At 45.5% G+C, this 5,424-nt stretch overlaps 1 pseudogene; it reads right to left on the reverse strand.

The window, feature by feature from the left end:
* Window positions 1–2,088: 2,088 nt before the first annotated feature.
* LOC124725346 lies at window positions 2,089–2,206 on the reverse strand (annotated as a pseudogene).
* Window positions 2,207–5,424: the final 3,218 nt, after the last annotated feature.

The following is a 5,424-nucleotide window of genomic DNA, read 5'->3' on the forward strand; positions in this document are numbered from 1 at the left end:
TAGGTTAGTTAGGTTTAAGTAGTTCTAAGTTCTAGGGGACTGATGACCTCAGATGTTAAGTCCCATGAAGCAAGCCGCTGGCTCCGACGTCGACTAGTAGATTGGTACCATGCAGGCCCACCGGCTCTCCCAGTAAGGTGTCGTACGGTCGTCGCATTCAATCGAGGCCAGATTGAAAAATAGGGTTTTGTAGCAAAAAGAGGGGGGAATAATGTGGTGTATTTGACTCCCGAATAAAACCAATCTGCTTCCAGAAAAAAATGTGGTGCCTTACTTATTGAACACCCTTCGTACATAAGGACACCAGGCAAATTTTACTGGCCCCCTCAAGGAGTACGCTAGGGTCTTTGAACCACAGTAGATGGTGTAGAAGTGGTCCCAGGCTGTCATGTAACCCTTCATTGCCGTCGTAAGTCATGGCACTGAACTGTTGTGTATGTTCCAGACTGTTATATGGAATGGAGGGATCAACACAAAGACGTGGCAGAACAGAGGAAATATGCTGTGTGTTAGGACATGCCAAAGACTGCGTCGTCAATAAAGTATCCTGATTTACTGGTGTATCAGTGCGAACTGGCCAAGGTGCCTACAAAGAATGGCGTGCCACACGCATCTATGTTACACGGCGTAAGAACAGTGATGGTAAAACAATCATAACCTACAGGGACTGGAAACAAATGCATCGTCTTGTCAAAGACGTGAGACTTCAAACCAAACATGAATTGTTGCTGTCAGTATATGCACGCCTATTAACCAGTTTCGGAGCAGCCCTATTAACCAGTTTTGGAGCGAACGTAGTGAGGGGAAAAATGCAATTGACATTTGGAGTCGAGTAGGATCGAGTACCTAACAAAAGGCTCACAGCGGTACATGAAAGTTACACGTCTTCAAGGGGGCGAACAGCAAATAATTTGGGAAACAACTGGCTTGAGGCGTGTTGTGTGGTCGGCAAGTCGCGTTTTTTTTTTATTTTTTATTTTTGGAGCGACTCGATGTAGTGACGGCTCAGTAAGTTTAACCTGCAGTGGTTAGAGGCTCTAGATCGGGCTGGAGGTCATACTGTGATGTTTAGGGGATGCTTTTCGTACCATGAGTTGTGCCCACTCATTCAGGTTCCCGTCACCACGAACCAGGATATTTCTTCTAACATCCTTTGTGACCGAGTGTTACCCTTTCCTCTACAACTTCATGGTGAGTATGTATCGGACACTCCCGTGTTTCAAGATGACAACAGGCTGCCACGCGTAAGTTCCTTGTTTGACGAACACTCAGAGAAGCTTTTGCCCCTGTGCCCCGCTTAACCATCCCACCTTAATCCGATAGAAAATGTCTGGGACTATTTAGAACAGCGGATGGAATGTAGTGATCAACATTTCCGCAATTTCGTAGTTGTACGCGATCTAACACCAATGAGTGAATTCAGCTGCATATTGCTTACTGGACGAAGCTCGTGATTATCATGTACTCTCTCTCTCTCTCTCTCTCTCTCTCTCTCTCTCTCACACACACACACACACACACACACACACACACACTTGTCGGCCATGAATGGGTTGGAGAGTGTACAACCATCGATAAACAGTTTTCATTTGCGACACTTATCCGCACAGTTCACGAAATCCTAACGTCCAATCATCTGAAATTTCTCATGTAATCTTCTCACACTATAGTCACTTTGCTGAGCGGGTCGGCTGCCAATCTACGAATCCTAAGGTCAGGAATCAAATCTTCAGTTCATGTTAGTACTTTTTCTCTAACTTGTTGCTTATTTCATCTATGACACTCCCGTGGTCAAAGCAACCTTCGGTTTGATATCAGGTTTACTTATTTATAATTTTCTAACACTGACGCACAAGCACACACACACACATAAATTGTTCATATCTTAACAAAACTAAAACTTAACTCCTCCCGAACAGTCCTTGAAGGCCCAACCGTTACCGACCGGCCGCCGTGTCATCCTCATCCCACAGACGCCACTGGATGCGGATATGGAGGGGCATTTGGTCAGCACACCGCTCTCCCGGCCGCTACTTCTCAATCAAGTAGTTCCTGAGTTTGCTTCACAAGGGCTGAGTGCATCCCGCTTGCCAACAGCGCTCGGCAGATCGGATGGTCACCCATCCATGTGCTAGCCCAGCCCGACAGCGCTTAACTTCGGTGATCTGACGGGAACCGGTGTTACCGCTGCGGCAAGGTTGTTGGCACGTTCATATCTTAATACTCAAGTAAAACCATACACGTAAGATACGCTCGTGTACAAAACTTGAGTACCGAAGTAAATTTCGCATTATGTGTCACTGCCAAGTAATATAGCTCGATGAAACTTTGACCATGCGTAGAAGTAACTGTTATAGTATAGTACAGAAGGTAACCGAAACAAATACGTAATGACACGACCAAAAATGACGATTTGATTCAAAGACATTACTTACACTGAAGTCATCCCGATTCATGATGCTGCTCTTGACATCACAGAAGGCGGGGTATGGTTCTTAATAGGGTGTAATATCAGCACAGGCAGCAGTGCGTGCTGTGCAACGTGCTCCCGCGCTGGCCACAAAGTTGGTAAATAATTCTTGGGGCAGAGCCTTCCATTCTTCTATCAGTGCGGTTAACAACTGCTGGATGGTCGTTGGTGCATATGGACGTGCTGCGTAGTTCTCCCAAACGCATCCCATACGTGATAGATGTGATTTAAGTCGGAGGAACGGGCACACCAGTCTATTCGCCGAATATTCTCTCAGCGCATCCTACTGAAAACGTTGTCCTGCCGTTTGTAACGTCCAGGGGTCCCAATCATGAATCACGGTGACCTCTGTGTCATTGTTGTCTTGTAATAGAAGTGTCATTTCTGTTTGTCTCATAATGCAATTCTTCAGTTACCTTCTGTACTACACTTGAGCAGTTCTTTCAGTATATGGTCCAAGTTTCATCGAACAATGTTACTTGGCAGTGACACATCGTGTGAAAGTTACTTTCGTCCTCAAGTTTTACACACCAGTGTGTGTTTTCCCGTTGATGTATAGTGTCGAACAGTTAAGTCTAATCACGTAATGACAACTTAAATGGCTCCAGACGGAGTCCTAGATTTTTGCAAATTGTCACTGTTCCAAGCGATACATCATCATTTGTCTAATCGGATACTAATGTATCTCTCCGCCTATTTATGCGCTACAATCTCTTGCAGTTGCAGCTTTCCACGTATAGCTGGAAAATTAAAACACTTAACTACCAGAAATATATGACAGCGACGGGATATGCTCTTTGAGATGTTGTTCAAGAATTCTTTCGCATCTAATCCCATCCCAGACAATGATTTGTGCGGCAGTAGTCTTTGGACGCAGATGATAAGTTGCATACCGTCTTCCCCATACGGGCATGTTTACAGGATTCGTTAATGGAAACCTCACTGGTTGGTCCATGTACACGATATCTTTCAACTGCGAGAAAGTCCTCCACCAAAGCAGCTCTATACAGTGCGTTTCCGTAAGAGCAACCAAATTTTAACAGAATGTAGAGGATGCTCCACTGAACAACCTGAACTAGGGAACCTGGGGTCGAAGAATCCAGCTTCAGGAGATAATAGGAATAAAACAGCGTTACAGTGTATTTTTTTATTCACATTAGTTACAGTTAACTGCAAATACCATCACTGATACAATGAAAGTACCATTCGTACTGTATCTTACAAAATGTGCTGCAACTGCCGGCCATCAACCTCAGTGCAAGCATGACACAGGCGACCAAGATTCTGATGCACTCAGGCAGATATCCTTGGTATGTTTGGAATAACATCACAGGCAGCTAAAATTCTGGCAACTAATTCCACTTTCGTCTCCACTGCGGTTCCATACAAAAATGACTTTAGATACCCCCATAGGAAATAAACAAGAGGATTCAGGTCAAGTGACCTCGCAGGCCGTGGAATAGGAACTCTGCTTCCAATCCAGTGACCCGGGAATACAGCACTGAGATGGTTGCGGATGTACACACTAAAGTGAGGCGATGCACCGTCATGTTGTATCCACATCCTCTCACGAACAGCCAAGGGTACGTTCTCCAACAACTCAGGTAGAACTCCTTGCATGAACCTCAAGTACTGGTGGCCATTCAGACGGCCAGCTAGAAGATATGGCCAATGAGATTGTCGCCTACAATGCCAGCCAGATATTCACAAAAATGGTTCAAATGGCTCTGAGCACTATGGGACTTAACATCTGTGGTCATCAGTCCCCTAGAACTTGGAACTACTTAAACCTAACTAACCTAAGGACATCACACACATCCATGCCCGAGGCAGGATTCGAACCTGCGACCAGATATTCACAGCAAAATGTACCTGATGGTATGATTCTATTACAGCTTGAGGTCTTTCCTCATCCCATACATGGCTATTCCTGCTGTTCGAAACACCGTCACGATCAAACGAGGACTCGTCAGTAAACAGCACGATTTTGAAGAAATGTGATTGGTGAATCCACTGCTGGAACAACCACCCTTGGTGCAACGTCAGTCACAAGCATTGTATGCACTCGTTGTGGGTGATATGGGTGTAACTGTTGTTCGTAGAGTACTCGCCACAAGCTAGTATGTGCAGCGCCCATTTGACATGCAACACGATGAGTACTTTGTAGTGGAGTCCGCTGCAATACGTTCCAGTATCTCCTCTTCAAAATCGGGTTTGCGAGTAGTCTTCATGTTGCCAGGTCCCTCGTTTCTGCTTTCCAATCAACCAGTCTCCCGCATTCGTCGATCGCAGCACAGTACGTGTAAACTTGTACGCATGTTAGTTCTAAATGAACTCGAAAACAGTAATGATAGACAAATCGGTAGAAAAGTTTACTTCCTTATCTCTTTAAGCTGGCTTCTCCGACCCAGGTTCCCTACCTCAAATTGTTCAGTGTAGCATTCTCTATGTCCTCTTACATTTTCGCACGCTATTAGGGACACACTCTGTATAGACGAACATCATCTTTCACCAAAGTAGTTATTTCGCGCGACGTTTCTCTCGATGTATGGGCTACCAGTTTTCGTTAAACATAGTCCACATAGAAAATATCTTTCATCTGCGAGAAATTCGTTCACCGAAGCAGCTCCGTATGGACGGCCATTGTCTTTCACCAAAATGGTGCCGGCCGGTGTGACCGACCGGTTCTAGGCGCTTCAGTCTGGAACCGCGCGACCGCTACGGTCGCACGTTCGAATCCTGCCTCGGGCATGGATGTGTGTGGTGTCCTTAGGTTAGTTAGGCTTAAGTAGTTCCAAGTTCTAGGGGACTGATGACCTCAGATGTGAAGTCCCATAGTGCTCAGAGCCATTTGAACCAAATGTTTCTTTTCTATGACGTTCCTGTGGATGTGTGGGCTACGAGTTTCCCAGCATACAAATGTGCGACGAGAGCCACCCAGCAACATGAAGAAC

This window comes from Schistocerca piceifrons, chromosome 1 (assembly GCF_021461385.2).
Source record: "Schistocerca piceifrons isolate TAMUIC-IGC-003096 chromosome 1, iqSchPice1.1, whole genome shotgun sequence".
In the NCBI taxonomy this organism is placed as follows: Eukaryota; Metazoa; Arthropoda; class Insecta; order Orthoptera; family Acrididae; genus Schistocerca; species Schistocerca piceifrons.